At 36.9% G+C, this 24313-nt stretch overlaps 1 protein-coding gene across 1 annotated transcript in view; it reads left to right on the forward strand.

The window, feature by feature from the left end:
* The window catches only part of RELN (reelin), a 535801-nt gene that overhangs the window by 92234 nt on the left and 419254 nt on the right, over nucleotides 1–24313 (forward strand). The window lies entirely within an intron of this gene.

Genomic DNA, 24313 nt, shown 5'->3' on the forward strand with positions numbered 1-24313 from the left:
CCAGCAGAGCTCTGCCCAGATGACTCACTGCTTGATGTCAGAGCAATAATATTGAGGCTGCATTGTTACCCTGCTGGCCCAAAATGAGGTTCACAGCCTCAGGGCTTAAAGGAACCTAGAAGTCATTTAATAATCCTGTTAAAATTATTTGACGTTGAGAATTTGCCCCATTTTAGATACCAAATAAGCTTTTATAATGTGTTGGTAACTACTTGTAAGGTCTAATCCTTAAGAAAAAAAATTTAAGTCTAAAAATTCCACTTTTTTAGCCTCACCCTTTCTGTGCTCTGTAGAAGTGAAAGGTCAGCTTACAATCATATATATAATATGTGTACATAAATATATGACATACTATGTGTTATGTTACAATAGGATTTCCAAGTAGGGTTACCAGATTTAACAAATAAAAATGTACAAGACATTGGTTACATTTAAATTTTAGATAAAAACGTTTTTAGGATAAGTATGCAGTATTTGGGATAAGATGTCCTGGGTTCTACCTTAACCCAATTAAATCAAAACCTCTGGGAGCCCGGCTTGGCATTGGCTCCCCGGTGATTCTAATGTTTACCCAGAGTTGAGAACCACTGTACTGGATAAGTCCAGGGTCCAACATCTTCAGCATCCCTGGGAACTTGTAAATATAGAGTTCCTGGCCTTACTCCAGACTCAGAGAATCAGATACTCTGGAGGGTGAGATGCAGTGATCACTTTTTAATAAGGACTCCAGGTGATTTTGATACACACTAAATTTTAAGAACCACTCATCTACATTAGTTAAATGGGAGAGACATTATTTAAATAACCATGTAAATATGTAATAGTAAATCTTGCTAGGGGCTAGGCAGGAAATGTACTGAGTGCTGGGAAAGGGCGTGACAGAGAAACGAGATCTAGTCTGGAGTGAAATGGCATGTAGTTTGGAAAGGCTTTCCTGGGGCAGTGGTATTGAGCTGAGATGTGAAGGTTGAGTAGGAATTAGTTCGCTAAAGGTCTGTGGAATGTGGGACACAGCATACCTGAAGGAGAGAACAGTAGATGCAAAGGCCTCAGGGTGGGAAGAGGCTGGCTGTGTTCTAGGAATGGAAAGAAAACCTTGGAGTGGCTGACCTGGAACCAAGAGGGCAAGAGGTAAGGCTGGATAGGACACCAGGGCCAGATCATTCAGGATCTTAAGCAGAGAGTGCCATTGAGGGTTTCGGGCTGAGGAGATCACTCTGGTGTCAGTGTGGAGAACAAACTGTCGGGTCCAGCAGTGGATGCAGAAAGACTGTTCTGTGGTTAAAGGTCTGATGTGACAAGGCATGGAAGGAGTTCAGGTGCAGGCTGGCATGGGCCAAGCCTGGACCGGAAGGAACATATTAGGGGGGGGATAAGAGTGTGGGCCGTGCAGTCAGGCAGACCTGCTTGCAGATCTATACCCCGACCTTCATTAGTCATGTGCCTCAGCCACATTGCTTAACTTCTCTAAGCTTAAGTTCCTCATCTATGAAATGCTGATGACAATGGCAAAATACTCAGTAAAACTAGGTGTTCCAAAATTATAAATCTTGATACCTGAAGCAGCTGCTGCTGAAGTCTGAGCTGAGACCGGAAGTCTCATTCCAGGACTTGCATATACCTCCTTTGGTGGGGGTGAGGAGGAAGCACACACACACAAACAGGTCTCAGGTGGAATTTTTCTGAAGTTTTTAGACCCAGATGATTTGAGAGGACTTGGCTGCATGAAGTAACCATCATTTACCAAGTTGGAGCCTTTAAATGAGAAAAATCATTAAATATCATTTGTAGTATATTATAAACACATTTTGAAAGAACATATAAAAGGCATGTATCATATTGCCTCAGATTTTAGCTAGTAACCAAACAAAAAACTAACAATTGAAAATTGTTAGAAATGATTTAAAGACATTTTCTTTAAGGCTTTTAGTCTTTAAGACATTTTCTGTTGTGACTTTGAAAGCTGGAAAAAGGCAGTTTCACTTGAATTAGAATGTATTTTGATTAGCTTAAATTGCATGTAGTCTTCCCATGACCACCAGCCCTAGGATACAGAGTCTGAAGAGGCTTCTGAACTTGAAGCTCATCGATGGTAGTTTGACCTCCATAATCAAACTCTCAGGTCTCCCACTGGTCACTTGGCATTTTTTTTTTTAACATCTTTATTGGAATATAATTGCTTTACAATGGTGTGTTAGTTTCTGCTTTATAACAAAGTGAATCAGTTATACATATACATATGTTCCCATATCTCTTCCCTCTTGTGTCTCCCTCCCTCCCACCCTCCCTATCCCACCCCTCTAGGTGGTCACAAAGCACAGAGCTGATCTCCCTGTGCTATGCGGCTGCTTCCCACTAGCTATCTATTTTACATTTGGTAGTGTATATATGTCCATGCCACTCTCTCACCCTGTCACATCTTACCCCTCCCCCTCCCCATATCCTCAAGTCCATTCTCTAGTAGGTCTGTGTCTTTATTCCCGTCTTGCCACTAGGTTCTTCATGACCTTTTTTTTCCCCTTAGATTCCATATATATGTGTTAACATACTGTATTTGTTTTTCTCTTTCTGACTTACTTCACTCTGTATGACAGACTCTAACTCCATCCACCTCACTACAAATAACTCCATTTCATTTCTTTTTATGGCTGAGTAATATTCCATTGTATATATGTGCCACATCTTCTTTATCCATTCATCTGTCGATGGACACTTAGGTTGCTTCCAAGTCCTGGCTATTGTAAATAGTGCTGCAATGAACATTGTAGTACGTGACTCTTTTTTGAATTATGGTTTTCTCAGGGTATATGCCCAGTAGTGGGATTGCTGGGTCGTATGGTAGTTCTATTTTTAGTTTTTTAAGGAACCTCCATACTGTTCTCCATAGTGGCTGTATCAATTTAGATTCCCACCAGCAGTGCAGGAGGGTTCCCTTTTCTCCACACCCTCTCCAGCATTTATTGTTTGTAGATTTTTTGATGATGGCCATTCTGACTGGTGTGAGGTGACACCTCATTGTAGTTATGATTTGTATTTCTCTAATGATTAGTGATGTTGAGCATCCTTTCATGTGTTTGTTGGCAATCTGTATATCTTTGGAGAAATGTCTGTTTAGGTCTTCTGCCCATTTTTGGATTGGGTTGTTTGTTTTTTTGATACTGAGCTGCATGAGCTACTTGTATATTTTGGAGATTAATCCTTTGTCAGTTGCTTCATTTGCAAATATTTTCTCCCATTCTGAGGGTTGTCTTTTCGTCTTGTTTATGGTTTCCTTTGCTGTGCAAAAGCTTTTAAATCTCATTAGATCCCATTTGTTTATTTTTGTTTTTATTTCCATTTCTCTAGGAGGTGGGTCAGAAAGGATCTTGCTGTGATGCATGTCATAGAGTATTCTGCCTATGTTTTTCTCTAAGAGTTGTATAGTGTCTGGCCTTACATTTAGGTGTTTAATCCACTTTGAGTTTATTAAACTCTGAAGAACCTAGGGGCAGGACAGGAATAAAAACGCAGACGAAGAGAATGGACTTGAGGACACGGGGAAGGGGAAGGGTAAGCTGGGACGAAGTGAGAGAGTGGCATGGACATATATACACTACCAAATGTAAAACGGATAGCTAGTGGGAAGCAGCCACATAGCACAGGGAGATCAGCTCGGTGTTTTGTGTCCACTTAGAGGGGTGGGATAGGGAGGGTGGGAGGGAGACGCAAGAGGGAGGAGATATGGGGATATATGTTTATGTATAGCTGATTCACTTTGTTATACAGCAGAAACTAACACAACATTGTAAAGCAATTATACTCCAATAAAGATGTTAAAAAATAAAATAAAATAATATGCCTGAATATTGTTAAACAGTTAATCTTCGTAAATAATAGAATAGAAAGCAGAAGATTAAATGTCTTTGTAGGTAAATGGTCATTTTTGGAAACAAAAGCACATTAATTTTTTGGGTATTTACGTTTAATATATTCTTTATAATTTAAATAAAATGGAAAAAAATCAATTTGAGTAGGGTACAGGTGAGAAAGTAGAGGAAAAGTCTTATAGAAGACTTATAGAAATTGTAACAGAATTGCTGCTTTTTGGTAGTTTAGTAGTTATAGTAGGATCAGGCTGAAGTAGTGTGGCATTCTTTGATCTAGAACAAAAGAATTATTGAATACATAATCTATCATTAGGCTCTGACTTAATTGATGGACTGTTAAGCAAACATGACTTGTTTGGCATTTTCCCAATATGTCGTGGAATTAGTGTGATGTTTAGCTGTGATAAATAAGGCAAAGTAAAACATACAGTTGAGTCTAAAAAGGTACTTCGGAAAGTTTTTTCTGCTTATAGTTAATTTTAATCGTACTGATTACACTAAAGTTATAGCCACTCTCTTTTGAATATAAAATGTGTGTATGACCAGCCAAAATAAGGCCATAATTATCCTTAAGATACTGTGGTATAAATGTAATTCCACTAACATAACTGCAGCCTTTTATGCGAAACCAGAATTCTTTAAATCATACCTCGCTGACCAAAAACAGACAAATGCCTAATAGCCTGAAATACATTAAAACAATAGCTATGCAAAAGATGACTGTATGCCAGCAGTGCATGACTTTAAATACCTCATTTTGCTTGTCAGTATAAGAAAACATGCTGCTCTAGGGAAGTGTGATGTTTAATTATGGGTATCTCTTTGTGTATCCCAGAAAAAAATGCTTCCCTCTTGTCTTTGGCACTGAATTCCAGCTCAGTCATGTAAATCTTCAAGGCTTATTGTGGTTGCTCAGTGAAATGCTATTTGAATATCCTTTCATACAAAATTGTTCCTTTTCCAGACACTGAAATACATTTTACTCAATATTTAGTATTCTGGCTCTAAAAGCATATTACTCAGTTTTTGGTATTCTGGCTCTCTAAAACCTGAGAATCAGGTTTGCACATCTGATGCCACACTTCAAATTGTTAGACCATGCATAAATTAAACTTTTGTTAGACCTTGCATAAATTGCTTTGCAATTCCTAGATAATTTTGCTCAGCTAATACATCAGCCATTTTAGCAGTTTTTCACGTAAACCTTTATAATTGCCTATGTGTTTCATTTATTTTTTCTGTAATAATTAGCCATTGGAGAGTCAATCATTTGTTAATTTATAAAACTCTTAAAATGGCAAGACTTGATGGACTCTAAGTTTGGGGAGAAAATGTAGTAAACAGATCCAAGATATGTTCTTGGATTCAGTCAATCCTGTCATGTTTTTAGTAGATTAAGCCACTACCATAAAAATTTAATATTTTCAGTATTATCTTTGAAGCACAGTATTAGAACTTTTGAGCTTAATGATCTGATTTTTTTTCCAGTGTGGTATGATACTCTAACTTTAGATGAATAAGGATAGATTTACAAAGCAAAGTAAATATTTTAAGACTTCAAATTTTAGTAAATCTTATATTGGTCACTAGTTAATAAGAATGTGTACTTTACCAGTAGATTTAGATTGTATGTTAATCTTTCATTTCCAGAATGCAAGTTTTTGTTACTACTTTGTTTTATTGTCACTAAGAATAAAAATATAGGGTCTATTTAAGCTAATTTTTGGATATCCTTCACATTAAAACTAACTAGAACTTTTTACAGCTTTACTAAGTATCACCAGGACTGCTGGATCCCTGGACATTAACTATAGTTCAGTCTTAGGTATCCTGTCTGTGTGACTGAGACATACACGTGTTATGAATACATGTACATATTTAGGCCATAATATCTGTAAAGAAGGGGCAGCCACTAGCAACTTCATTAAATAACATCCTGTATAGTAGTGGTATTTATTTATTAGCTGCAATTAAGTTTAATTACTCAGATGATCTTGTTAAATTTATTTTGTCTGTCTCTTTACAAAGAAATGCTTTGTAACATACTTGAGGAATTTTAAACACATTGAGGGATTGGAAGCATGACCTTTTATTGGGTATGGTAAATGATCTATAATTAACAAGAAGCCTCTAGGTTAATTAAACAAATTACTGTAGTCAATAGAGCATGGTTGACAAGAGATGAAATTGCCATTAATTTTTCCTCTTTATAGGGTATTAGACTAAGTTTGTTCTTTATTCATTCCATCTGGGTATGCCAGCATTACCTTGATTAAGAAATACTATTATATAGTTTGCATTTGACATATGACAAAGAATTCAGGGATATTTCCCAATTCCTAAATCACTAAAAAGAATCACTTACTAGAGTAATGGGCATGATGAATAAAACTGTTGGATTCATCAATCGACAAATTGCTAGAGAAAATGTTGAGGGGCATGAGATTTGGGCCAAGCGGAGGAGTTAGTGGAGAGAGGCAGCTCAGTGCAGGGGTCATGACATGACCTCTGGAGTGAGGCAGCTCCAGCTATATGCCCAGCCCTGCTTCTTCCTACCTTGGACCACATACTTTCCTTCCCTGAGCTTCAGTGTCTGCATTTGTAAAATGAGGTTGATAAGAAAGGCCAGTTCACAAAGTTGTTAGGTGGGTTAAGTGAGATTATCTATTCAACTGCCTTGTATATGTGCTCAAAATAGGTGTTTTTTTTAAACACTCAGAAAGAAGTGAGAATTCTTTCCTTGAAATAGGAAACAGAATGACAGATGCTTCAAGTGACAGAAGATATGAAAGTAGGAGGTGACATTAATTTGGAGTGGGGGAAATACACCCAATTTTTAAAAATAATTAATTAATTAATTAATCGGCTGCATTGGGTCTTCGTTGCTGCGCGGGCTTTCTCTAGTTGCGGCGAGTGGGGACTACTCTTCGTTGAGGTGCGCAGGCTTCTCATTGCGGTAGCTTCTCTTGTTGTGGAGCATGGGCTCTAGGCATGCAGGCTTAAGTAGTTGCAGCACGGGGCCTCAGTAGTTGCAGCATGCAGGTTCAGTAGTTGTGGCTCACAGGCTCTAGAGCGCAGGCTCAGTAGTTGTGGCACGTGGGCTTAGTTGCTCTGCGGCATGTGGGATCTTCCCAGACCAGGGATCAAACCCGTGTCCCCTGCATTGGCAGGCGGATTCTTAACCACTGTGCCACCAGGGAAATCCTGCACCCAATTTCTTACCCATAGAACTTGGAGCTGAAGTGTACCTTGGGTAGAGCCTGGCTCAGCCCCTGCCCCAACGTATAGGTAAGGAGGCAAGGCTTAGGAAGGGCAAGTGGTGACTCTGCACGAGAGAGAGTGTAGGTGTGAAGACTAAAACCAGGTGTTCTGACATCATATACAGTCTCAGATACTTTTTAAAAAAATATAATTCACATACTATAAATTTACCATTTGAATTGTACTTTTCAATGATTTCTAGTATATTCACAAGGTTGTGCAACGAACACCACTATCCAATTCCAGAACATTTCGTCACCTCCAAAGGAAACCCCATCCCTGTTAGCAGTCACTCCCTATTCCTTCCTCCCCTTAGTCTCTGACAACTACTGATCTACTTTCTGTCTCTATGGACTTGCCTGTTTTAGACATTTCAAGTAGACAGAATCATATAATATGTGGCCCTTTGTGTCTGGCTTCTTTTACTTAGCATGATGTTTCAAGGTTCATCCATGTTGTAGCATATATCAGTACTTCATTCCTTTTTATGGCTAAATCATATTCCATTGTATGAATATACTACAGTTTTAAGTGATATACTATATTTGGTAGTGTCCAGATTCTTAAAAGGAGTTAGGGCTGTGCAAATTGGAAAAGTTCAAGGAGGATGCAAAGTGAAGGACCACCAGAATCCTTAAATAACTCATCAGCAGCTCTAACAGCTCTGAAGATGCAAATTGCTTCACCTGTTCTATGGTTCAGACCAGAAAATATTTAGAAATCAAGATAAATTACTCCTTTGCCCTCCTTTCTGCCATTTAAGGGAGATAGGTCACCGTGGCATGTTTTTATCCTAACCCTTTGGCCTCAGTTTAAACCACGGGATACACAAGCTAAGCTGAGTCATTCAAATTTACTAGTACAGGAATTTGGAATTAAGACTCATCAATCACAGTTCAACAATTCATGAGCTGGATCAAGGCACATGTAAATATTTGGGAGCTCTGCGCAGCCCTCCTCCACAGTGGCTCAGAGGAAGGTCGTGCAGAGAGAGGAGGAGATAGAGACAGAATGCTGCCTGGGGTATCAGAGCTTTCCAGGCTCTTATTTTAGGCTTTCTTCCCACCAGGCTCAGATATTCTTGGGCTCTAAGAAACAATTAAAAATAGTTAACATTTATCAAGCACTTGCTATGTGCCAGGTGTGTTGCAGGTATTAACTCTTTTGATCCTAACAAAAATCCTACTATAATTATGCTCATCTTGTTGGTAAAGAATCTAAGGTACAGAGAGGGCAGGTAACTTGCCCAGGGTCACACACAGGGAGTTGCAAAGCCGTAATCCAAACCCCGGACTATAGCCTCTCATTAAACTCCACTTACAGACCAAGCCAGCTTGAGTTGGTTTCTATTACAACCAAAAAAACCTTGACTAAAAAAAGGCCCTCTCTGCTGTAGCCCTGCGTGTCCCTAACCCCCATCTCTTCCCAGCCTCCTTCTATTCCTTTCCAGTCACCTACTCTCACCATATACACACACACACACCTGTGTAGCAATCATAGTAACCCACACACAGTTTCAAAATCCCAGCTGCTTTAGACCTTGTTTATACTGCTTAGAATTCCTTCTGGCTCTGTCTGCTGGGCAAGCATCCTGCCATCTTTTAGGGCCTCAGTCCTGACTCACCTCCTCTCTGTTCCTCCCTGGTCCCCACCTCATGGAACTCTCTGCTCCTTCCTCCATGCTACACTCTGTGACCTTTACCAGACATCTCTAACAATCTACTGAATTTACTTGTTTAAAAAACCTTTATACCTCTTTGAGGATGAGAGATGGTCTTGTTATTACCTTCACTCTCATGGCATATAACAAGTGCTCAATAAATATTTATTGAATGAATAAACCAAGAAAAATCTTTGAGGCTTCATCGGGTATTTTACTGTTTACTAGCATTGACATTAGTAAATGCATGTATGGGCACAAGTGGATAGGTATGGATAAGAGAGAGAGAATATTATTGTCTTCAAGTTTGAGTGTATTTCTGAATCTGTATATGTATATATAAGTCTATACATCTGGACAGACATTTAAGACTAAAGGAACAAATGTATATTGTATCATCAGAGATCCTGGAGAAATTTATTTTCCTGCCTACTGCTTTGTTCCTTTCTCTCCTGGAAGTGGCAGGCACCAGTGCCTTCAGATAGGAGAGTGATTGATTAAGTGCCTTCTATAGGATCAAGAGAGTAGAAGGAATGTCAAGAGATCATCCAGTTCATCTTCATATCATAGGGCAAGTCAATGTCTGAATGATACATGACAGCTAAGTTCTAATTTTATCTCTTAAATCTTTACAAAAAATGGTGATTCTATAATTTCTTGGGAATATAGTCTAAGAGTACATCAAGTGAGATGATTAAGGAAGGTTTTCTGGTATATATGTGTAATCCTTTGCATAACTTTAACACTTTTTTTTACATAATTTTTTATATAATTGAAAATGGTAGATGTTAGTTTAAAAGTTAAGTCACTTGTTTTCTTTCCTTTAGGCAAACAGCAAACAAATGACAACAAAAAACCAAACAGACAAAAAACCTAAAAGAAACCCAATACTTGACCTATGATTCAATCCATTTCATAGCTCCTGAATAGTTTACTTGTCTATTTTCTCTGGACAGTCCACAGATTCTAGGTAGAGGAATTCAGCCCTGATAAGATATGTGCCCAGAAGCCACTGCAGTTACTTTAAAAATGTATCCCTAAGGAAGAGGAGTTCTTGTAGCTCCATTCTCTTTCTTATTCTTACTCAAATCCGTGTGCCAGGAACAGAGTAAACTGGCTGCTCATAAATAAGAACATCAGTAAAGTCACATTTTTAGAGCAGATTCTAATAGAAGTTGCCACTATGCTGTATAAGTTATGAATTTCAAATTGTTCTGTTATAATTTTGCCTGTTAGTGTTAAAAAATTATTGGCCAAGAGACTCCTCTGCCTTGGCAAGTGTAACCTAATTTTTGTTATTAAAGAAGATATTTGCTCTGAAGACTGAGCACCTAACGAAAAGGATAGGGCACTGGTCATTAGTACTCTAGGTCTTGGGGTACTTTCTTATATGCCCAAGTGTTTAAGAATAATTCTGGAAAATAAGTTTCTGTAAATGAGGTCTTACCCCTCAGTAGGTAAAAGCAGAATCAGAAATACTTTTCTCTCTTTTTCTTAAATAATTTTTAAAACCACTTAGGAATCCTGCGTCTTTGCTAATAAGAGATAACTGTTTTCTGTAAGAGTGAGGCTTTTCACAGTATGCTGTCCACTTTAATCGGAGACAAGATTGAGTATATGCTTAAGGGAATAAACTTTAAAACAACTGGTCTAGTGGTCGTTTTGCTTGTAAAGTAGTTTCCTCTTCAGGTTTTCCAGTCCTTTTTTGAGGTATCCAGGTAATGATAAATGAGTTTATGTTTCATGTTCACAGTAATTGGTTTATAAATACTCGTGGGTAAGGTTGGCCTCTTCTTTCCTGGCAGTTAAATTTGAGAACAACTTAAAATAATTGTACAGTGTTCTTACTTCCTAGAAATAATTCTGATAATCATCTTTGAAGTATGAAAAAAAGTGAAAGTAAATTCTTGGCATTGCTTAGAAAACAGTTCTGGGTGCAACATGTGAATCTGAAAACAGATGTAGGAGTCCAATAAAGGCACTTCACCAAATGCCAGTTCTGTTTTCACTCTTGTCTTCTGTTGTGGTTTGTATTCAACCCTCTGATGCTGAGTTTTGCATGTAGCCTAATAGACATGTAGGCTGCTCTCTGAAGCAAGCACACAACTAAATTACTGTTTTCAGGACTCTAAATGTCTGAATGGAAAGATACTTGATAGTGTGGGAGTTGCCATTTTGGAAAACAGAATAGCAAAAATTGTTAATATTTTGGTAAAAGTTCAGACTGAGCTCCCCTCCTGCTTTTCTTCCTATGTGTTTTCATACATCAGAACCATGTTGTTGTTATTATCTAGTTAATTATGTTATTTCTGGTTCTCTTTCAGAAAGTTCCTCTCCACATGAACTCTAGTAAATAGCAAGTTAAAAGTAAAATGAATGGAGCTATCAGACATCAGGCTCTGGGAAGATGCTTTATTTATCCTTAATTGTTTTCTTTTTAAAATAATTATTTACATTATGAGACGATTCTTTTTTAACCTGACTTTTAACCTCAATGATCCAATAGCATTTCTAACAAGAATAATAAAAATGGAGAGAAATCTGTTACTAATAAAAGAATTCAATTGGGATTTGGCTTTCTGCTTCTGGAGAATGGGACAAATGACCAGCTCTAGAATAATGGTGAGGTTGATGAAGTCTATCCCTTAAGCCCCTAGCCTTCCCCTCCGTTTTCTCTTTCTTGCTGTTGTTCGCTTTTTAACAAGGACGTGATAGCCACATCTTAGAATGAATTTTAAAATGTTGTGTTAATAGCAGCTTTTCCCACACTGTTTCTTGAAAACATTAGTGTCTCATGGTATGTTAATAGGTCTTATGTGGAAAAAGAGTAAAAGAGCTTGGAATATGGCTGGTTAAAGAAAGTTACAGTGCTTCTTAAAATCTTTAATATGCTTTTGTTTGTTTTTCTTTTTGAGCTATAATTCATATAATATAAAACTTTCCATTTAAAAGTGTACACTTCAGTGATTCTTAGTATATTCACTGTGTTCTGCAGCCATCACCACTAACTTGAAAACATTTCCATCACCCCCGAAAGAACCCTATACCCATTAGCAGTCAGTCCCAAATCCCCCCTCCTCCTATCCCCTGGCAACCACTAATCTAATTCCTGTCTCTATAGCTTTGCCTGTTCTGGACATTTTATATAAATGAAATAATGATATGTGACCTTTTGTTACTGGCTTCTTTTACTTAACATGTTTTCAAGTTCATCCATATTGAACCATATTAAAGGATGGAAGTACTTCATTCTTATTTATGGCTAGATAATAGTTCATTGTATGGATATTCCATATTTTATTTATTCATTTATCTGTTGGACATTTGGATTGTTTCCATTTTTGGCACTTTTGGCTATTATGAATAATACTCCTATAAACATTCATGTACAAATTTCTTGTATGAACATATATTTTAAATTCTTTTAAAATTCCACTTAGGAGTGGAACTGTTGGGTCATATGGTAATTCTATGTTTAATTTTTTAAGGAACTGCTAAACTGTTTTCCATAACAGCTGCACCATTTTACAGGCCGAGTAGCAATATATGAGGTCTCAATTTCTCTATATCTTTGACAATGCTTATTTTCTTTTTTCTTTTTTTTTTTTTAGAGTAGATATGAAGTGGTATCTCATTGTGGTTTGATTTTTTATTTCCCTAATGACTAATAATGTTAAACATCTTTTCACGTGTTTATTGGTCATTTATATATTTTTGAAAAAATGTCTATTCAAGGCCTTGACTCATTTTAAGAATTGGATTATCAGTATTTTTATTGTCACGTCGTTAAGTCTAATGAACTTTTTCACACTGTGAATTTTCAAGAACAGCATATAATAAGCTTTCTTTTAAAAATTTATGTTAGCATGGAGTTCTTTTTTTCCTAAAGGATATCTGTTTACATCTTTCAGAGCTAGTTTTGCATGGGACAGTTTGGGAAGCACTGTTTTAAAGAATAGAGCATCGTGACTAAGTGGGTTTTTTAAATCCCCGGACTGTAAGGATGGTATAATCTTAGAACATCTAATGTGTTTCCTTTCTGCTTTCTAATTGTCTGAAAGCTAAGAACTGCTTGTGTAATAAAAATGCTAATTTTTAAAGATTAAAAAATGAACAAACATTTTGCCCTAGTGGTAAAGGCAACCAAAAGAAAACAAACAACAAACTCATACCATTTGTAAAAGAAGAAAGACAGGCGTCCAATAAATGTGAGCAAAATAGTCAACTCACTTCTAATAAAAATGCATTATTAAGGACTTCCCTGGTGGTCCAGTGGTTAAGACTCCATGCTTCCAATGCAGGGGGCATGGGTTCGATCCCTGGTTGGGGAACTAAGATCCCAAATGCCGCACAGCGTGGCTGAAAAAAAATAGAGTATACAGTAAATAAATAAATAAAAATAGAGCATACCTTTAAAAATACATTATTAAAGCAATTCTGAGGTCTATTTCTTAATTTGGCAAAGATGTTTAAACTCATATATATTTAATTTTGACACCAATGCTGGAAAATAGCTATTTATTGTTGATGTTGGTGTATACTGGGTTAGTGGCAATATGTAAACAGAACCATTAAAATGTTCATATACTTTGACATAGTTCTTTTAGTTTGGGGAAATCTATTATAAATTTTAAAAAACCAGGAATGTAGACAAAGGTTGATGTATATGATTGTTCACCGAAACACTATTTGATAGAAAAAATTTGAAAGTAGTTTAAATGCCCAATAATACGGGAATGATGAAACATTTTAGAGTATTAGGGAATAATATGCTGCCATTAAAATTCTATTTTTGTATAATATTTAATGGCATGAGAAAATGGTTACAGGATAACTGAAATGACTCTATATATCTGTATGTATACATATATTTGTATGTGGATATATATACACATACATATACACACACACAGTTTGAGTGTTCACCTTGCTTCCTCCAATACTTAACACATCTACACGCGCCTATGAAAGAAACTATAGAAACCCTATTGTTTGACATTATCAGTACAGGTATTACGTCAGTTAAAAGAAATTGGTTAGATATGTTTATTGTTTATTTTCTATGAATGACTAAACAACATAGTTTGTTAAAAGGCAGTCAGTCCCATGCAGAGGGTATGGACTAGGGAGAGGATGAATGGCAGTACTTGTGTGGGTTTTGATAATAAATACGACGGTCATGTAATAAATTTGCCAATTTTAAGATGTCAACTAAGGGCTGTTCTTTAAATATGAGACCACTGATTGGAGTTTCACTGATTTTTGTTTGTTAAGACATTATTTTTTTACATAAACCATATTTCCAGTTTTAGTTTCTTTAAAATGGAGCAAGAACATAAACAGAATTGTGAAGTCTGAGTGCGGAATTCTAAGTATTTATGATTTTTGTTTTGCAATCTTTTGTTTTGGTACCTTTTTCACCATAATTTGAAAGCAGCATTTCTTTAGCTTCTTTTTATCAAGTCTGTCCGAAGCATTCAAAAATTAGTTTGTATAGAAACAGCAGAGCTCTCTCTTAAGGGTATTCATTTTTCATTAGTTTACGTAGCATTTAATGAAATTAGGATAATAACAGGTTCAAATGTAATAAACAGATTTGGGGGCACACGCTAGATAAGTACACATATAAGAACACACCATCCTACACTGTTGGTGGGAATGTAAGTTGGTGCAGCCACTAAGAAGAAGATTATGGAGGTTCCTCAAAAAACTAAAAATAAAGCTATCATATGATCCAGCAATCCCACTGCTGGGTATATATCTGGAGAAAACTCTAATTCAAAAAGATACATGCACCTTTATGTTCATAGCAGCACTAGTTACAATAGCCAAGATATGGAAACAACCTAAATGTCCATCAACAGATGAATGGATAAAGAAGATGTGGCATGTATATACAATGGAATATTACTCAGCCATAAAAAAGAATGAAATAATGCAATTTGCAGCAACATGGATGGACCTAGAGATTATCATACTAAGTGAAGTTGGACAGAGAAAAATAAATATCTTATGATATAACTTATATGTGGAATCTAAAAAGATGATACAAATGAACTTATTTACAAAACAGAAATAGACTCACAGACATAGAAAACAAACTTATGGTTACCAAAGCGGAAAGGGTTGCTGGGGGGGTGGGGAGGGGGAAGAATACACCAGATAAGCACATTGGTGTAAGCACAAAAATCAAACACAAAAGCGGAGGTACCGACTCCCCCATGTGCAAGCCTGATGTGACCAAATCAATTGGTGAAAGACATGCTATCACAGTTATATTTACATGATTTTATAATATGTGTAGGTACTCATCTAATGAAACGATATTGTTTTAAAAATTAATTTAATAGGGATTTGATTGAAGTAATCTCAATCTACTTTTAACATTTTATTATGAAAATTTTCACACATACATCAAAGTTGAAAGAATTTTACAGTGAGTACCCACTACCTGGGTAAAGTTTGTATACAATGAACTGCACAAATCTTAAGTATACATGAGAAGAGATTTGATAAATGTACACATCTGTGTAACCCAAACTCTTATCAAAATATAGACCTTAATCCCATAAAGTTCCCTCTCCTTCATTAACTTTTACTCCCACTTCCCAGAGGCAACCATCATTTCGATTTTATTCCACCACCATAGATGCGTTTTGCCTGTTCTAGAATTGTTATAAATGCTGTCATTCAGTATGTACTCTTTTGTATAAGGCTTCTTTCACTAGACATAATATTTGTGAGAATTATTCATGTTGTGTCTATCCGTAGCTTATTCTTTTTTTATTGCTGAGTAGTATTCCTTTGTTTTTTGTTCTTTTATTATTAGACACCTGGTCATTGTTTTTTTAAAAAATTATTTATTTATTTATTTGGTTGCGTTGGGTCTTTTTTTTTTTAATAATAACTGGTACTGTTTATTGAGTGTTAGCCATATTCCAGGCCTTGTTTTACGTACTTCCATGTATTTTCTTTCTTTTAATCCTCAGAGGTTGCGTTGGGTCTTAGTTGTGGCACACGGGATCTTTCATTGCGGCATGCAGGCTCTTCGTTGGTGCCCCGGGGCTCTTAGTTGCCCCGCAGCATGTGGGATCTTAGTTCCCTGACCAGGGATTGAACCCACGTCCCCTGCATTGGAAGGCGGATTCTTAACCACTGGACTGCCAGGGAAGTCCTGACTCCTGGTTGTTATGAGTACAGCTTTTGGTTTTTGTGCATATAGCAGCATATGGATATACCTGTACAAGTCTTTTTGTGAATATATGCTTTCATTTTTATTGGGTAAATACTTAGTAGTGTATGGCTCTTGTTTTATAAGAAGCTGCCAGACCTTCTCCAGAATGGCTATACCTTTTTTACACTCTCACCAAATTAGTAGTAGAGTTGCAGTTGCTCTGCATCTTCACCTATATTAAGCGTTGTCAGTGTTTTTTTAGTTTTAACCATTTTTGTAGGTGTATGGTGGTTGTAGTTTTAATTTGCATTTCCTAGCTGACTCCTGATGTTGAGCACTTTGTCATGTGCTCGTTGGCCACTTTTGTCAAGTTCAAGTCTTATGCTCATTTAAAAAAATTGAGTTGTTTTTTATTATTGAGTTATAGGAGTTTTAATATATCCTGGGGTACCAGTCCTTTATCAGAGGTATGTTTTGTGAATGTATTTTCCCATTTGTGGCTTGCCTGTTATCTTCTCAATGGTATCTTATGACGAGTAGAAATTTAAAATTTTGATGAACTCCGATTTGTTGATTTTTTCTTTTATGGTTATTGCTTTCTGTGTCTTGTCTAGGGAGCTATTGTCTGCCTTAATGCGAATCTAACCTTTTAAAATGTGTGTTCCAGATGATGGAGCCTAAAAGTAGATGTTTTATCATCATAACCTTTGGGTGAGTAGAGAGCAGATACCAGAATTCATGTAGAATCTGTCTACAAGTTTCTCTTGTAACTGTTGCCTGCTTGTATTTTAAAAAAAATCAGGACACTTTCCATTATGTGGCAGCATTTTTATACTTAAAAGTTTTCCATTCATGTGTGTAGCCTTCTGATTTTAATATGCCACTTTATAAACAACTGAAATTGCTTCAGACTACTGGATTACACTATGATAAGCCAAATGGGCTTCAGGACACTCCCTTCACACCAGAGACACATGCCAGAAACCAAACAGATGGTAAACTAGGCAGAAATGACCCTTGGCATTCTCATTAGAGCAGTTGGGGGAATTTTAATGGGCCCCTGTTTGCCTGGTCCTGTATCTAATACCCTTTGAACTGCCACTTTTTTTTCTTGTTACAAGTCAACAACCACCATGTATATTTTAATAGGGATTATCAAACACGATTTGCCCAGAAGCTGTACAGCCCTCCAATGCTAATTAGCCAAGTTTAAATAATCACTGAGTTCTGGGATAATTGGAAAGAAACACTGTTTTTCTTGCCAGTGCATAATTACTAATTAACAGGAAGATAAAATATCTGTGTAGCAGTCATGTCTAGAAGAATCTGTTAACAGTTAATTAACTGATGAGTTGGTGCCAAGTCAAGGTTGGTCAAGAAAGTTTACAGATGAACTTCTCTTGTAAAATAAATAAATAAATATACACAGTATGTAAAGATTACATCGTTGAGACAGAGCAGAGCATGAGTGGAGTTAAAACTGTGAGTTTGGCTTAGCGTTACGGTGCTTAAGGTGGACCGTCATTACATTAAAGAATTAGTTTCTTTGGCTCTAAATATTAAAAACGCCAACTGCTGGTTGCTATTCTGCTGCGAACACATAAGATTTGAAGCTTCATTAATGTGCTTTTCTCTTGACCCTAATAATTGCATGGGCTTTCGCAGCCTTTAAATATCCTCATGAAATTGGGCCACAGCTTCCTCTGTGTTTTTCGGCTTATTAGAGTTAGAACTTGAGTGCATGAAATGGTTAGCTGGAGATTCACCAAGAAGAAAATAAAAACTTGACTCCCAATTTTCTTTGTTTTTGTTAACGCAGAAGTTACCATTGTGTTACTCTTCAAAAGAATTCAAAAATACATAGATTAAACCGTTTTTTAAAAGTTGATATTTTTATTAAATAGTATGCTTTTAAATATATTTTAAGTTTTTTCGTTTAGACTAGTGAATGAGTGGGTAGTGCCAAGTATTTAATACACACTGCTTAAGATTTAAGTGTTTTAAAATTCCATTTGTTTAGGGAGTCTTTTAATCACTGGGCAAAAACTAAAAATTAATGATTTATGAATGCATATATTTTATTATTTTTTTTTCAAAATCTTTACTGCAGTGACGAGTATACTGTATATAAAAATATTTTAGAACTTAGAAGTTCTGTAAATAATAAAGTATTGAATTGTTCAAAAGAGATAGAACACTTGGTAAAACTATGGTTTCATAGATTATGGTGGAAGTAAAGAATATTTTTGCTAATTTCTTCTGAAATAAATGAAAGTGAATAAAGAAAACTTGGTAGTAGGAACATTTTAATCCTTTTACACACACTTACATTTAACACTGAAAGTTCTGAAAGTGTTATTGAATTAGGAATTTTAATGTTATGGTTTATTCCCTTATATTTAGAACCCAGCCATACTAAAAGTAGTCTGTCTTCAAAGAATGAAGGAAGGAGAATCAGTGACTCTTTTACTTCTTTTCATTTGTCTTCTCTTCTGATGATGGGGAATCACTTAACCAATTTACTTATCAATTATACATATTCTCATAACTTAATGATCTTCAGCCTTGGGATATGTAATATTCTTTAGTTAATGTTTCAACACATCATGACAAAGGTACATATTGTTTCATGATTTTTGTTTGTTTGTTTTTTGAGCATATATTTGTGTGTCCTTGGCTGCAAAGTAAAAAGTATATTCTCTGCTGGGTTGTGGTATTATAGAAGTTTGAAAAGCACTCACTGCTTTTCAAACACTGTGGTTTCCAACACTGTGGTTGCTTAAGTCTGTGTGCGTTTATGTTCAGATATTTATATACATTAGATCTTTGGCGTATAAGATTTAACATTTGTAGTTTCGATGGCTAGTAAGCCTCCTCAGAGAAGAAGACCATGTAATAACATGTTATTCATCTAAAGCACAAATTTGAATGATACACATTTCAAGACTTGGTGAGTAGCCACTCAGTATTCATATTTCAATGCGTTTTTGTGTTTCTCTGATTGTTCTCATTCAGTATGGCAGGGATAAGAACTTTTATTCCTTTGTGAAAATTGCCCTACAGAGGAGGTCAGCCATTTGAGCTAGAGATGAACATGAGGGGAAAGAGAAGAGTCTCAGCCTGGATGCTCACATTCCTGGGGTCCCACTTTATGGGCCCCACTTGAGAGCTCTGCATCCTGTAGGAATATCTGCGGGGTCTGGCTCATCTCTAGCTGCATGCTGGCATCCTTATATTCCATCCTCAAATGGAGTCACCTGCGAACACAGCTTTTGGGAGCAGGAAGGGAAAACCTTCATTTCTTTCTTTACGCCCTGTGCATTGTCTTTCTCTCCTCTGCCCATGCACTTGGGCTGTGCAGAGGAATCCTTCTGGCCTCTCTTCAAGGCTCTTTCTACATTGTCAGACTCGGAAACCTTCCCCAGAGTCACTCTTCTCTTTGGAAACTCCTATATTGGATTCAGAACTAAAGACCCTTTTGGCTAAGACATCAGCTTTCCTGTTATACATCTAACATATAGATTAATGATTGATTGCAGGTATATTCTGAACTACATTATTTCCTGTAGACATAGAGGAATTTTCTAAATTGATCTTAGTTTCTGAATGGTAGTATGAGTCTGTATTAGAAAAGGCAGTATTATGCTGGCAAGACCTAGTGATTTTCGTTTTAAACTAGACACTAATTTATATGCTAGGGCATGAAAAAAATAAGCAAAATGAATTACAGTTTTGAAGGGATGCACTGGTCTTTTGAACTGCAGTCATTTTTTAAAAAACAGGGTATGTGATTGAACCTAAATTAAAAAAAAAATGGTTTGGTCCAAGAAATTTAAAAAATTTAAATCTTAAATTACCTTGTGAATAATTGAAACACTTATTAGTACAGTTCTTATGTAGGAAAAAGGACTATCTCAGAGATGGATATGTTGACACTCCCCCTCCCCACCCCGAGTTTCTGCATCATCTGAATCCCTGGGGAATCGACAGGATTCTGGGGCAGAGAGGAGGGACAGTGGAGGGAGAGCACGATATTTAACCACTGGTGGAAGGATTACACCAGGCTTATGAGAGGCATGATGACTTTTATTGGTACTCCTTACTTTTCCTTTTATTTTCTTTTTTCTCCCATTTCAAATTTCTGCCCTGTCCCACTTCGTTTTTTAACTCCTATTTTTAGTCTCTCTTCAGTGCTTTTACTTATTTTCTCTCCCTCTGCTTCTAGGTGGCTACTCATTTGTTTTTTATTTACTTTTTTATTGAGGTATAATTGACATAACAGTATACTAGCTGCAGATGTACAACATGATGATTTGATATTTATATATATTGTAAAATGATCACCACAGTAAGTTTAGTTAATATCTGTCAACATACATAGTTACACAATTTTTTTTCTTGTGGTGAGGACTTCTAAGATCACTCTCTTAGCAACTTTCAAGTACACAATACAGTATTATTAACTGTAGTCACCATGCTGTAACTTACATCCCATGACTTATTTATTTTATAGCTCGAACTTTGTACCTTTTGACTCCCTTCACCCATTTTGCCCCATTTTTTTAAATGAAATAGCCAATAGTCTTTATTTTGCACTTCCCCACCCCCCATCCCTCTCCAGAAAGCACTAATGGGTAGATTTGTGCATGTGAAAATGTAGTATAAAGTATTTAGGATGATCTCAAATTAATTGAACAAAAAACACGTATCTCAACATAGACGCTTTGTTTTTCTGTAGGGATGGAAAGGTTTTGGCTTCTAGAACAAGGAGGGCAATGACATACTGCACTCTCGATAGGTTGACTACATTTCCCCAGATTTGCAATTTAACATTCATGGGAGAAATGCTCATTCCTCTGACTCTTGCCTCCCTGCCTCTGGTAACCACCTATCTCTTCTCTGCATCTATGAGCTTGGTTTGTTTGTTTGTTAGATTTCATATGTAAATGAGATCATGCAGTATTTGTCTTTCTCTGTCTGACTTATTTCACTTAGTGTAATGCCCTCAAGGTCCTTCTATGTTGCTGCAAATGGCAAGGTTTCGTTCTTTTTTTATGGATGAATAACATATACTTGTATGTATATATATATGTATTTATGGCTAAATAATAATAACTATATATATATGATATGTATCACATCTTCTGTATTCATTCATTCATCGATGGACACTTAGGTTGTTGCCATATCTTGGCTATTGTGAATGATGCTGTAATGAACATAGGGTTGTGTATATCTTTTCAAGTTAGTGTTTTCATTTTCCATACCCAGAAGTGGAATTTCTGGATCATACAGTTGTTCTATTCTTAATTTTTTGAGGAACGTCTCCACTGTTTTCCATCGTGGCCGCCCCAATTTACATCCCCACAACAGTGTACAAGGGTTTCCTTTTCTCCACATCCTCACCAATACTTGTCCTTTCTTGTCTTTTTGATGATAGCCATTCCGACAGGTGTGAGGTGATATCTCATTGTGATTTTGATTTGCATTTCCCTGATGATTAGTCATGTTGAGCATCTTTTCATGTACCTGTTGGCCATCTGTATGTCTTCTTTGGAAAAATGTCTATTCAGATCCTCTGCCCATTTTTAAATCAGATCGGGTTTTTTTCTCTGTTTTTGTTTTTGCTATTGAGTTGTATAAGTTCTTTATATATTTTTTGGTATTAACTCCTTACCACATTTGCAAATATTTTTCTCCCATTCAGTGGGTTACCTTTTCATTTCGTTGATGGTTTCCTTTTAGTTCCCCTTTTCAGTGCTTTTATTTATTTTCTCTGCCTCTGCTTTTAAGTGGTTGCTCATTTCTTTCAATTCTCTATTCCTTTTTATCCTTCCTTTAATCTTGTATTTCTCTTATTTTCTCCCTGCCCCCACTTTTCTTCCTCTCTTCAGTGTATCTTTTCTGTTGGCATGAGCTCACTTTCTACTCTTGTCCCCTCATCCCTTCCCTCATTATGTAAGCAGCATTTACTCACTTGGATTGTCCAGAGTAATAGTATTTAGGTTCCTGGCTTTTTTTTCATAATCAAGCAGAGTGTGGCCTATATTTACAGCATGTCAGGAGCAGAGCAGTTTATGAAGGCACATCAAGAAGAATGCAGAGAAATGGCAGCCCTAGGTGAAAGGCTGAAATTGTGAGACCTTGTCAGGTGATTGGTCATAATGTGGAAGAAAAAGTATACTTTAAATTACATTTTAAAATAACAAATACATTATAAAAGTATATTTTAAAGTATATTTAAAACTATTGAATAAGGTTTTATACTCCTTGTTCATAATTTTTCTTTCAAATATTTGAGATACCTTATGAATTCCAAAGTACAAAATGTCACAAATGTGTTAGTCCTCTATAATTTTTAAAGACTTCAAAACAAACCTGAGCAGAGTTGGTTGTGATCTTATAAAGAGTTACCCCAGTTCCCTAATACACATCTAGAAAATGAATCTTCACATGGCTGTGGTGAAAACTGAGTGTAATTATAGAGAAAAACTACCTAGTATATAACATGTGCTCTCAATGATTGTTTTCCCATCTCTGCTTTCACCCTTTAAATTTGCTAATGAATCACTAGGTTCTGTCATATATACCTGCAAAATATTAGTGGCTTACAACTAGAGAATTTCTTTCCTAACTTGTGTATCGGTCCATGGTGGGTGTTTCTGGTCAATATGGAGGGTTTGCTCCACATAGTCATTCAGACCTGAATGACTGACAGAGGCTCTGTTATCTTCATAAGGCTTCTAAGGTTACCTTGGGCATCAGTTTCCAGCTGATAGAAGAGAGAAAGCAGAGTAAAGAAGGTACAGTTACTTAACTGCCTTGGCCCAGGAATGATACATCACTTCTACTCACATTCCCTGAGTGAAAACTAGTCATATGGCTTCACCTGGATACGATGGGGTTGGGAGGAGGCATACTGGAAGACGTAGTTCTAGATGGGGCAGCTGCTTCTCAGCAACAATTCTGTTCTGTGTCGGGGGAGCATGACTCTTGGTGGACAGTGAGATGCTTCTTACCCTTTACTCCAACACACTATATTCTTCCTTCCTCTCGTTCACTCTGTTCCCCTGGGTTGAAGCAAGGGAAGCTAAGGTGCTGGTGAGAGAGTGTCCAGGGTTCAGATGACGTGGTGCACAGTGGGTCTGAACTGGTTGAGAAAGCAGCTGAGACCTGGAGGGTCCTAAACATGGGCATTAGCAAGAGAAGTAAAGGAACCAGAGGCTCGATGAGGTTGTAAAGGCAGTAGGTATTTGCTGAATAAATGACTAATGAGTAAACAGCAAGGTAGGGGTAAAGTAGTAAGAACTGGAAGAAGAGAAGCATTTGGTCAGAGTTGGGATGTGAGGAGCTAATATTTCACAAGTAGAATAATTCCAGGTGAGGAAAAGGTCCAACGTATCCTTTGAAGTACTGCTGACATGGAGTGACTGGCATTGAGTTCGCTGTAGAGCTGGGAGGAAAGGCTGTAAGATGTAGTGCTAGAGGGAAGACTACTGAGCCTGATGCAAAGTCACTGGACACCCATTGCAGATAGGTCTCCTGCCTCACCAGCAACATTAATTACCACATAGAGCACAATGAGATGAGAATCACCATCCCAGTCAGCACATTTGTAGGATATGCTACAATTTACAAACCAGTGTCAGGCACGTAATCCCACTAACATAAGCTGGAAAGTGTCTCAACTGAACACTGTTGTTTTCAAGATGCAAGAGCACTTCTTATTCTAACTCAGGCAGAGTGGCTAAGGAAGACTTTTTAGAGCCACATGAAGGATGGCCCAGTTAGATCAGTGGTTAATTTCTTCTCAAGCAAATAAAGACTTTGATGGAATTTCACTTTCAGTTGCTACGATCCATTTCTTGATTCAGAGAGAGAATGGGACTCAAGGATCATACCATTTTCTGTAGTGTTTAGTTCTCTCTTTAGGGAGCTTGATTGCTTAAATACCAAAAGGGTCTTGGTCTCCCCATAATAGAGTCTCACAGTGTGGATCCCAAGGACAGTCCTCTACAGGTTGATAGACATATTGTGCTAAAGCTACAATGAGATGAAATGACAGAGTCTCATTTAACTAGAAAGAAAAACGATTAAAAAAAAGTTCTGAGTGCCACGCACTGTGCCCAAGCAGATCCAAGACATGGGTACAGCTGAAGTGCATAAAAGACGTGGGGAGAGGAAAACCAGAGGCACAGGGGCCAGCAGAGTGCACAAACTATTGCCAGAAGTGCCATGGAAGGGACTGGAGTAAAGTCAAGGAAACAGAAGAGAATTGAAGGGTACATCAACAAAAAGGTTATAGAATTGAAAATATAATTGAATTGTGGTAACTTCTTGGCCAGAGCTTAG

The sequence above is a fragment of the Eubalaena glacialis genome, chromosome 8 (assembly GCF_028564815.1).
Source record: "Eubalaena glacialis isolate mEubGla1 chromosome 8, mEubGla1.1.hap2.+ XY, whole genome shotgun sequence".
In the NCBI taxonomy this organism is placed as follows: domain Eukaryota; kingdom Metazoa; phylum Chordata; class Mammalia; order Artiodactyla; family Balaenidae; genus Eubalaena; species Eubalaena glacialis.